Raw genomic sequence first — 12,676 nt, forward strand, 5'->3', positions numbered from 1 at the left:
CGGTGGGAGGCACCGCTGCCGTGCAAACACACCGCCGTACTTTGAGGGGCCCTGTGCCAGTGCCAATGCCAACGAGTGGGCCCCCCCTGCTTGCTCAGGATCACAGCACTTGCAAAGTTGAAATACTTACAGTACCTCGCCCTGCTCCACAGCCGTGACGTGGTCCAGATTTCCTGGGCCCACAAAATACTTAAATCAGCCCTACCCCCAACAACTTTAGCCAAATGACCCCCAATTTCCAATGCCTAACTATTATTGTGAGGGAAATTAAGATTGACAAGCTTCATTAAGAAGAATGGATGTTTTTGCCATTAAAATGGGCACTCTAGGTGTTTTCCTGGCCCCCACTCACTGCCGACTATGCTGCCCCATTGACTTGCATTGGGTTTCGTGTTTCGGTCGATCCCGACTTTACGACATAATCGGCCGATTTCACTCGACCCGACTTTTGAGATAGTCGGGTTTTGCGAAACTCGACTCGACTCTAAAAAAGTCAAGGTCGCTCAACCCTACTTACCAACGATCACGGCCAGGTCGTATCGCTGGTCCTGATCGTTGGTAAGTCGTTTAGTGTGGCTAAAGCTTTAGCTGCCTTATTTGGTTAGCAACTACCACCTGTTGTCAAAAGATTAAATAAATACTGTACTGCATAGCAAAAGTACAAAGTTATGGCTCAGGAAAGAAGGGGAACCAAACTGAAACGCAACAATGAAAATACCTTAAGGGGTTAGGCCAAAATTTTGTATATGATTTGACAAATTTATCCAACAGCATAAACTACTGTGATAACTCTGGAGTATTAAGCCACTGATCTAGTGTAAGTTAGTACTGGCTAAAAATTAGACAGCATGTAACCCAGTTTTGCATCCCGTACCAGTAAGCCAAGCAAGGAGTAAGGACCAAAACGTGTCTAAACATATATACAAAGTGCAAGGTATGTATGCATGTTTTTATACAATATAGTAATCAGTCACATTCATAAATCTTAAATCTCATAACTAGTGTTGAGCATTCCGATACCGCAAGTATCGGGTATCGGCCAATACTTGCGGTATCGGAATTCCGATACCGAGATCCGATACTTTTGTGGTATCGGGTATCGGTATCGGATCCATAGGGATGTGTAAAATAAAGAATTAAAATAAAAAATATTGATATATTCACCTGTCCGGCGGCCCCTGGACATCACGCTGGTAACCGGCAGGCTTCTTTGTTTAAAATGCGCGCGTTTAGGACCTGCGAATGACGTCCCGGCTTCTGATTGGTCGCGTGCCGCCCATGTGACCGCCACGCGACCAATCAGAAGCCGCGACGTCATTCTCATTCACTAAACTCCTAATTCTAGGAATTGAGGCCCTGCGAATGACGTCACGGCTTCTGATTGGTCGCGTGGCGGTTACATGGGCGGCACGCGACCAATCAGAAGCCGGGACGTCATTCGCAGGTCCTAAACGCGCGCATTTTAAACAAAGAAGCCTGCCAGTTACCAGCGTGATGTCCAGGGGCCGCCGGACAGGTGAATATATCAATATTTTTTATTTTAATTCTTTATTTTACACATTAATATGGATCCCAGGGCCTGAAGGAGAGTTTCCTCTCCTTCAGACCCTGGGAACCATGAGAATACCTTCCGATACTTGGTGTCCCATTGACTTGTATTGGTATCGGATATCGGTATCGGCGATATCCGATATTTTTCGGGTATCGGCCGACACTATCTGATACCGATACTTTCAAGTATCGGACGGTATCGCTCAACACTACTCATAACATATTATTAGACCTGCTCCCTAACATTATAGGTAACTATCAGTAGGACAAAAATGTGTATAGCTGATCACTTCTATCATCTTAATTATGTTATGTCTTGTTGACTTTCTCCTGGTACTTGGAGTACATGCCCAACCAGTTGAGTCTTAGCTATTCACCAGCTTGTAAAGTGTATTATGTAAGTATTGACTATTGTGAGCTTCTGGCCAAGTCATCATATTTGATCTAGATTGTAATGTAATGGACCACGTGATGTGATGTAACATGCTCTCTACTTGCAGACCTTTATTATTATGCTAATATAGCTCCTTTAATTCATCAGCACTGTTCCCTATCAGTATGTCTTTAGAGTGTGGGAGGAAACCAAAGGAAACCCACACAAATATGGGGAAAACATGCAAACTACTTAAAGATGTTGTCCTTAGTGGGATTTGAACAAGGGACCCAGCGCTGCAAGGCTGCAGTGCTAACCACAAACCCTGCTGCCCAAATGACCATGGATCTCAATCAACTTATCTAATACTACTCTGCCGTCACCTTTGGAAAGATCTTGTTTTGGCCACAAGCATAGTATCATTCTTATAGTAGCATTGCTTAAGACCATTCCATAAAAAATGGATAGTGTTTTATCAATATAGGTCTCCAATTGAAGAATCATTGTGACAATTAGTGGATATATGCACACATGGCATATTTGTTGCAAAAACTATCCACGGCAAATCAGGAGATAGCCACACCAAATCATGCAAATTTTGCTGCAGAGTTCACTGTGGACTTCATCAGCGAGCATTTCCACAACATATCAATTTCTGATGCAGTTGTATTCTGGATTTAATATCTGAGGCCAATGGACAAAGAAAAATGTAAAGTTATTAAAAAAAACCATAATAATAATATTTTCTGATGGTGCTGATTTTGTCTGTCCCATGAGTTCTATGCTGATTTTGGCGGTGACGTTTGCTCCCATGTGTCCTCTACAACCTTGATTGGAACAAAGCATAAATACAGGAGTGTGGGATGCACTGAGACTGGCATAGAGACCCTGCTAAGATGTAAGCACCATCCCCCACCCCCACCATACACTTTGTTATGGGGGGATCAGATGACATCCAATGGATTCGGCCAGCAGTCTAAGGCAAGGGTCATACAACTTTGATCAGAGCGTGATCAGAGTGTGATACAAAGCCATCCACAACCTGTCCCCTCCCTATATCTCTGAACTAATCTCCCAATATCTTCCCTCGCGTAATCTCTGAAGACCTACTACTCTCCTCCACACTTATTCGTTCCTCACACAACCGCCTCCAAGATTTCTCCCGAATATCCCCCATCCTCTGGAATTCCATGCCTCAACACGTCCGATTATCCACCACCCTCGGCTCCTTCAGACGGAACCTGAAAACCCATCTCTTCAAGAAAGCCTACAGCCAGCAATAACCATTCTGCCGCCTCGCCATCGCCAGAGCCGCCGCCTTGCCCATACCTTCTGCATCTTCCCCACTATCCCATAGAATGTAAGTCCGCAAGGACAGGGTCCTCTCCCCTCTGTACCAGTCTGTCACTATAAATTTGTTTACTGTAAATGATATCTATAACTCTGTATGTAACACCTTTCTCATGTACAGCACCATGGAATTAATGGTGCTATATAAATAAATAATAATAATAATACGATTTTATCTTCTCCATTCAGTCCGTCCATGAAAATCGCACCATACTCGGATGTCAGTTGAATACGGTCTAGTTTTTATCATGAACACACAGACTTGAATGGTCAAGTGCATCCTGATTAAAGGAGGCAAATTGCGTATGCTGCCATTTTTTGGGGTTGGTCCGAGAAAAAAAAAACGGACTAGTGCACAGCCTCATTGAATAATATGAAGATGTGTACTAACCGTCAAAACGATGGATAGCATTCGTCCGATTATTATTGTCATGTGCACAAGCCCTAATGTGTATCATGAACAAGACCTGACACTTTTACAATAAGGCTAGGTTCACATTGCGTTAGGGCAATCCGTTAGCGCAATCCGCAAGCGCTATGCGCTTAACGTAATGTTTCTTTTTGGTCCGCGTTCGCCGCCCCCGCAAGCGCAGATCCCCGATCTGCGCTAGTGAGGACCGGACCTCGGACGCGCCTCGGATGCTGCAAGCAGCGTCCGAGGTCCGTCACAAAAGAACGGCACATCGCTAGCGATGCGCTACAGGCAGAAATAACATTGCTGTCAATGGGTGCGCTAACGGACCCGTTGCACGGCGTTAATTGCGACATTTTCGCTGTGCAACGCTGTCCGTTAGCGTTAACCCATTAGCGCAATGTGAACCTAGCCTAAGCAATCCATTTTACCTTACTAAAAGATATTTTGCATATTTCGATAAAATTATGACATTAGGCAAGAATTTCAATTGTCAGTGTCAACATTTCTTGAGGTAGCAGTGGTTTAGAGGTTTCTCAAATGTGGAGACTTTTTTTAGGGATTATCTGCTGTAATAAAATTTAGAATTCAATAGACGCTTGTAGCTGACTACCACAGCATCCATAAGCTGCATATCTTAAAGAAGACACTAGGTGGAGCCATAAATCAATTTATACAAACTTTCAGCAGTATGCTAAGTATAACATTCAGAGTGTCTGCAATGATTTATAAAAAATGACTCAATACACATCACATTTCCATTTGCAAAACAGCCAGTTTTGGACCGTCACTATATTTGCCAAGTGTGATCTCATAGCAGCAGAGAAAAGTTAATGTTCCACATAGAATGGACACCATAAATGGAATGGCTTCCCACTTTCGGTACCACGATTCAAGGTAATCCCCTTTGTCAAGCATGTGTATGGTACCGGCATTTTGATAATTCAACCTTACACCACATAATTGAGTCGCCCGCCAGGGCCGTGGGGTACTCGGTACCGGGCCCTGCGTTCAAGGGGGGATGTCACGGTGGTGACGCGGTCAGTGGCCCTGGGCGCCCATGTAAAAGGGAAAGGTCTTTAAAGGGAATAAAGTTTATGTTCATGACGCCACCTGTGGTATTCGGTCAGTGGGGACCGACCCTGCTTTAAGAGGTCCTCTGGAGTGATGTTATGACAGCTAGATGGTATAACTTCCCACAGGTGAAGTATATCCCCAGGGCTTTCCGGTGTGTCTAGAATGGCGCAGTAAAGAACGAGGACACAGGTTTGCAGTCTCTTTACCTTGTTTACTGAAGACTTCAGGCAGCCACATTCCAGGGCACCAGATCACAGGGCAGGCAGGGTCCAGCCGGCTTGGAGGCAAGTTAGGAGTCCCCTTATCCAGGTGGAAATCAAAGCCTTCCTCTAGTGCCGTGGTGTTGTATTCCCTTACTTCCTATGGCTTCAGATAAGGTCCTTACAGATGTTCTCTCTCTCTGTCCCCGTATAGGATAGGACATAACCCGTATGACTGGTGACTTGAGTCTGTTTATAGGGACTCTAGCACACCCCGGGCTCTAAAGTTGTCACCGTGTCTCCTGGGTATTAAGGCGGACAGGTAACGTGAAGTTCAGCTGTCCTGCCGGTCTCTGATGTAAGTCGCAGAGAGTCCTTACTACCTCGGTATTCCGGGTACCGGATATCTGCGCCTCAGAAGGAGGCAGCCTGCTCGTGGCTGGTCTCCCCCTGGTATCCTCTCCTGTGTATTCAAGTATTTTAATACTGATTTAGTGCAATTTTAATACTCAAGTCAATCATTAACTTTAGAACAGCAGCAACGAAGCGAGGGACCCGTCATTAACCCCCAATGTTGGTATTGGGCAGGCAACAAGGCATGTATCCAGACCTGGGATCCTGCCGCACCAAACGGGCTATTCTTCAGGTCCTGTAAAACAAAGCAACTTTCACAGCAATGTTAGAAGCAGTCTTTTTAAAGCTTCTTTGTAAAACCAGTAGGAAGCACCTTTAAGAAGGTGCAAACTATTTACAAGACAGTTTGTGAATCATTCACCGTCCATGATCCAAATGTCCTTTAAACAAACGAACTCTGTAAACAGAGGATCCCTTAAAATGAGAGACCCCTTTAAATGGAAACCTGATCAGGTTTATTAAACTTTTAAATTGTAGCAGTCATTTTTAAACTTTCAGCAATAATGGGTTAACTTCCAACTATTTACAGTGATATCACTTTTCTCATTTACTTTCTCTTATGCTTTCTGGACCAGGAATTGCTGTTTCTCCATACCAGAGTCCTGGTCCCAGGGAACGTTGTGATGGCCCCAATCAGTTCGGGGGGCTGATGGTGATGGGAGTGGGCCTACCAATGTCTCGTCGGTAGCGGTGGCAAGGTCAGTTACTGGAACAGAGTCAGTAGCTGGGGCAGGAGCAGTCGCTGGAACGGGGTTGGTCACTGGGTCAGGGTCTTTCCTCATACCTGCTTCAGCTGAGGTCCCTCAGGTGCCGATCTGCTCCTTCGCTGGGGTCAGGATCACTTGTTGCGGTGCCTGGTTTGCGGGCTGCAGGGCCTTGTACTGCGACGTTGTAATTTCCGTTTGCAGCATCTCGCTTTCTGGAGGAGTCTTACTTTCTGGCTGTCTGGGTTGTGAGCACTGGTGGTAAGTTTTGTCGCTGTGCGGTAGTCATCATTTTGATCAGGGACTCCTTCCATGCGGTCACCGCTGTCATCTGGGTCCGCAGGAGTCATCAGGCCAGCTCCTCCATCTCTCTCTGAAGGAGGTCCAGGCTCATCTTCGATGACGGGTGCAGTTCTTGCAGGTCCTAGCTGGGAAAGTCCTCTTGCTCCATCCCATGCTCCGGGGTCCGCTCACCTCCCTCCGCTATATTGATTCCCGGTTCTTCCTTCTTCCTCACATCACAGTGCTGGAAGGAGGTGGGATTGATCTTTGCGCCGCTCTGCTGGACCCGCCCACGATGGCACGCCCTTCTTCTCCAGCGCTCCTCGTGGCGCTGTAATGGCGGTTTTGGCAGCAATTTTGGTGGTATTTTACAATACACAGTCTCTTAATAAATCACTGTTTAGGCACAGTCTCTGAGGCACACACAACCCAATTTGCTGGGTCAGTCCATGCTGTTTGTGACGCCAAGAATGAGTCACCCGCCAGGGCCGTGGGGTACTCGATACTGGGTCCTGCGTTCACAGGGGGATGTCACGGTGGCGACCTGGTCCGTGGCCCTGGGCGCCCATGTAAAAGGGAAAGGTCTTTAAAGGGAATAAAGTTTATGTTCGTGATGCCACATATGGTATTCGGTCAGTGGGGACAGACCCTGCTTTAAGGGGTCCTCTGGGGTGATGTTATGGCAGCTAGATGGTATAACTTCCCACAGGTGAAGTATATCCTCAGGGCTCCCAGTGTGTAGATGGAATATGGTGAATGGCGCAGTAAAGAACGAGGACACAGGTTTGCAGTCCCTTTACCTTGTTTACTGAAGACTTCAGGCAGCCACAGTCCAGGGCACCAGATCACAGGGCAGGCAGGATCCGGCTGGTTTGGAAGCATGTCAGGAGTCCTCTTATCCAGGTGGAAATCAAAGCCTTCCTCTAGCGCCATGGTGTTGTTGTCCCTTACTGCCTATGGTTTCAGATAAGGTCATCACAGATGTTCTCTCTCTCTGTCCCCCGTATAGGATAGGACATAACCCATATGACTGTTGACTTGAGTCTGTTTATAGGGACTCTAGCATGCCCCAGGCTCTAAAGTTGTCACCGTGTCTCCTGGGTATTAAGGCGAACAGGTAATGTGAAGTTCAGCTGTCCTGCCGGTCTCTGATGTAAGTCGCAGAGATTCCTTACAACCTCGGTATTCCAGCTACTGGTTATCTGCGCCTCAGAAGGAGGCAGCCTGCTCGTGGCTGGTCTCCCCCTGGTATCCTCTCCTGTGCTTCACTCTCCTGCACGCTATGCAATCAATTCAGCTTTCTGTATATCTCTTTCCAGGAACTGCTGCTCTGCGGCTACACAGCTCCATAAACTCTCTTCTGCCTCAGACTGATCCAGTCTGTTTCCTGGGATGAACTGTTCTGAGCTTTCCCTCCAAAACTACCTTATATATGGGGAGTCACCTAGTAAATAGGATTAAAAGCTCCTCCTGGTGGCCTGGAGTGTGAATGTGTTGCATGCTTGTGTTTACTGGGTTACATTTATCCCTTCTTGCCTCCAAATGTAACATCACCTCCCCCTTGAGGGAAGCAATACTACTGTGACGACCAGGACCCTCTGGCGCCACATAATCACTTTCCACTTAAAAGCAGGTAAACACATATTACACTTATGCCTACATATGTCAATAAACCCCAACAAGCAGATTTGAGCAAAAAACCTTCTGACAAAGTTATGGGGAAACGTGCGTAGGGGCGTCAGGCCGGGGGATTTGGTCGTGACTTTGATTTGTAAGTACCAGCTCACTAAATGCACATTATGCTATTGCAATATATATGATATTGCAATATCAATGCACATGATGCACTTTTAATGCTGTATGACACTATTTTAGCCCTAGTTGCACATGGACTGCAATTTCCACTTCCTCATATGAGGTGAATTTCATTTAATTTGGACAATGGAGTGGTAGATTCAAACAGCCTTGATGTTGTAGGGGGCATTATTATTCACGTTTTCAGTGCAGCTATTTTTTGCTTTTATATTCTAAAACACAGTGAATGAGCTTTGGTAGCCCACTTTGTTATTTGGACCCCCTGCGCTTGCTTAGTTTTTGGTGCTCTGATTGTATTTTATTCCTTGATATGTATTTATTAATTAACCCTCCGTCACATACAATATTCGGACTAACGAGTTCACATACAATGTGCCTGTCAGGCGCCTGCTGGAAAAATACCTATAATATCTAATGTTTGCAATTTCAGTGCTCTAAAAGTGATCAGTGACCTTCATAGGAAAGTAATAAAAGAGACTACACATAATCAGTTGCAAAAAAAACCATTTACTTAACATAAAACTAATAACTATGAAATACAAACTTTTCAAAACTCCCGCCAAATAGTCCCCAGTTCGACTCTCTCAAAAAAATGTACAAAGAAAATTTTTGAACACAAACTTAATTTTAAGGTACCTTAAGTACTATTAAAAACATATTCAATCAGAAGTAGATGCTGAGGTTTCCCCAGAAAAGTCACACTTGCAGAGCAAATAGCAAGAATTACACACCATTTTTGCATGTGTCAGGCAAATTGCTTTATGACATTTGAGACATTCATAATTTGAAAGCCTTCTGGTTCCGCTTTCCGTTTGGCAGGTGGTGCATCTCCTTCTTTTGTGAGGTGGTGCAGATGGTGACTTTTCACCATCATCTTCTGGGCGGAACCTTTTGAGCTGAACTATGGCTTCTTGTTCCATTTAGTATTTTTATCTTTTCCAATATAATATGATCCAACTTCTTCATCCTCACCACTGTCACCATCTTGCTCTGTTTCAGAATCCAGGACACATTCTTCCACCTCATCATGAGAATCAATCTCACTTTCCTCTCCTAAATCCTCATTCAGTGTGAGGTCTCTATCATCTAACAGCATGTTTGTTACTTCCTCAACATCAAGTTGTTTGGATAAATTGTACATTTTCCTCTCCATTTCAGCAGATAATCTGAAGCAAGAGAAGGAATATGTTAGGGAACTACTGTATATGCCTGAGCAGCACACTTTCTTTTATAAAATCTCCCTTATTTCTATGAAATATCCTCACATTTTGTGCTATACATTCATAAATAAAAACATAAAATACCAACCTTACTGAATGTGACGTATTCACATACAATGAGCCTGAGAGATCTGTGCAGCTATATCCTCTCCCCTGAAGCTCTGAAATCCAACTGTGATATCAGGTTTCACAGACCTTCAAGAGACAGGAGACTACCTGGAGGGAGGGGGTTTCCTCACAATCTGGTGAGGAAGGAGAAATGAAAGTAAAAGAGAAGCGCCTGTCAGATCAGTTGTATGTGACGGAGGGTTAATAAAATTTATATATTTTGTCCAAAATACTCTTTGACCCCGCTTTTTGCTCAAATCAGCTTGTTGGGGTTTATTGATATCTGTATTGTTTGAGTATTTTTATGTATTATAAATCCCATGTCTCAGATAAATCTTGGTGTCTTATGCCTACATGTGATGCATTTGGAATTGTAATAGAGTGCTTTTTTTACAAGGATAATATGTTTTCTACTTGTTGGGATTCCTCAACTTCTTTGTAAACTGCTTATTAAAAAGTCCCTTCCTCATAATAAGCCAATCCCTTTGCATTTGCGTGGCATTTGTTTCATGCTATATTGCTGGCAATTCTTATAATTCACTTTTAGAAACATGCAGAGAATAATTTCTCATTTCATGGGGTATGATCTATTTCATGATTGCCTTGATTTTTTGAAGCACAACTTTAATTTCACTGTGCAAGGATATACCATAATTCATGGGTGGGTAAGCTTTTATTACAGTACATTGTATAAAGACTGCTACATTTCATAAATTATACAAAACCTAGAATAAAAACAATGAATAGATTATATGCAGAATTAAATAAGTAGTAGTAATACAAGTAAATAGCATAGGGTACTTAGTTGATATAGCATTGGCGTGCCTGCACGATTCCCATCTTCCTCTTCCCTGGCAGGAATGCCAACTCACTCACAACCCTGGCCCTCGACCTGTGCTTCCTCTTGCTGATGTGGTCTCCCGGAGTCTGCACACATCTGGCAGATTCCCAGGCACGGCGCTTAGGGTGTGCCCACTCCCCCTCTCTTGAAGAGACAGCATGCACCATCCTAAAGGACCCCAGCCAATGGCTGGAAGACGCTTATTATTTAATGCATCTCCATCTGTTGCTTGCTAGTTGTCAGGTCGCGTTTCCCAGTTCTTGCCTGTTTCTGCGTAGTCCTGCCTGTAATGAATAGAGAACATGGGGAGCTTAAACACTCCAGTATAGGATATATATATATAGACTAAAACATATCACCAGTCTTGTTTATCATAAAATGCAAATTTTTAGTAAAGTCACATAGACAAAAATAAGCTATTGTGTAAATATATCCACATAGAAGCATTTATAAAAACAGGCGGGCAAGTAAACAACCATGGGGCGACCGTACAGGCAAAAATATAATATTCAAAGATGAGGGGAGCTAATAGACGGGTATCACTATATAATTTTGTGTCCAAATAGTGTAGGCTCCCTATAGAGAACCGGAAAAGGTAGAGTGGAGAGTAAATATTTCACCGACTGACGGATATGGAGTATATGTACATACAAGGCCACAATATATGGAGGGAGTTTGTGAAAACAATATCTATAATATAACGCTGGGAGCGTCACTCTGTCCGAAGCCTCTATAGACTGCGCAGGCGCAAGCGCCGGCGCAGTCTGGGCCTCACAGAGTGACGCTCCCGGGAGATCGCGGTGTGCGTTCACACTGAACGCACACCGCGATCTCCAACAAAGAAGCAGGGACCGCCAGGAGGGTGAGTATGAGCTATATTCACCTGTCCCCGTTCCATCGCTGAGCGCCGCCATCTTCCCGGTCTTCGGCCTGTAACCTTCAGTTCAGAGGGCGCGGTGACGCGCTTAATGCGCGCCGGCGCCGCCCTCTGACTGAAGAGTCACAGCCAGGTGACCGGGAAGATGGCGGCGCTCAGCGATGGAACGGGACAGACAGGTGAGTATAGGAAGTGCTGGGGGGTCTGAGCTGGCGGCGATACCGGCACCTGACCCCCACAGCGCGCCGGTATCCCCGCCTGCTCAGGCCCCCCAGCACTCGGCGCCGAGCGAGTCAGAGGCAGTATGGGGACGCAGGATGGAGCAGCACATAAGGATGGGGACGCAGGATAGAGCAGCACATAAGGATGGGGACGCAGGATGCAGCAGCACATAAGGATGGGGACGCAGGATGGAGCAGCACATAAGGATGGGGACGCAGGATGGAGCAGCACATAAGGATGGGGACGCAGGATGGAGGAGCACATAAGGATGGGGACGCAGGATGGAGCAGCACATAAGGATGGGGACGCAGGATGGAAGAGCACATAAGGATGGGGACGCAGGATGGAGCAGCACATAAGGATGGGGACGCAGGATGGAGCAGCACATAAGGATGGGGACGCAGGATGGAGGAGCACATAAGGATGGGGACGCAGGATGGAGGAGCACATAAGGATGGGGACGCAGGATGGAGCAGCACATAAGGATGGGGACGCAGGATGGAGCAGCACATAAGGATGTGGACGCAGGATGGAGCAGCACATAAGGATGGGGACGCAGGATGGAGGAGCACATAAGGATGGGGACGCAGGATGGAGCAGCACATAAGGATGGGGACGCAGGATGGAGCAGCACATAAGGATGGGGACGCAGGATGGAGCAGCACATAAGGATGGGGACGCAGGATGGAGCAGCACATAAGGATGGGGACGCAGGATGGAGGAGCACATAAGGATGGGGACGCAGGATGGAGGAGCACATAAGGATGGGGACGCAGGATGGAGCAGCACATAAGGATGGGGACGCAGGATGCAGCAGCACATAAGGATGGGGACGCAGGATGCAGCAGCACATAAGGATGGGGACGCAGGATGCAGCAGCACATAAGGATGGGGACGCAGGATGCAGCAGCACATAAGGATGGGGACGCAGGATGCAGCAGCACATAACAGGATGGGGACGCAGGATGCAGCAGCACATAAGGATGGGGACGCAGGATGCAGCAGCACATAAGGATGGGGACGCAGGATGGAGCAGCACATAAGGATGGGGACGCAGGATGCAGCAGCACATAAGGATGGGGACGCAGGATGGAGCAGCACATAAGGATGGGGACGCAGGATGGGAGCAGCACATAAGGATGGGGACGCAGGATGGGAGCAGCACATAACAGGATGGGGATGCAGGATGGAGCAGCACATGAAAGGATGGGGACGCAGGACGGAGCAGCA

The sequence above is a fragment of the Ranitomeya imitator genome, chromosome 2 (assembly GCF_032444005.1).
Source record: "Ranitomeya imitator isolate aRanImi1 chromosome 2, aRanImi1.pri, whole genome shotgun sequence".
Classification (NCBI taxonomy): domain Eukaryota; kingdom Metazoa; phylum Chordata; class Amphibia; order Anura; family Dendrobatidae; genus Ranitomeya; species Ranitomeya imitator.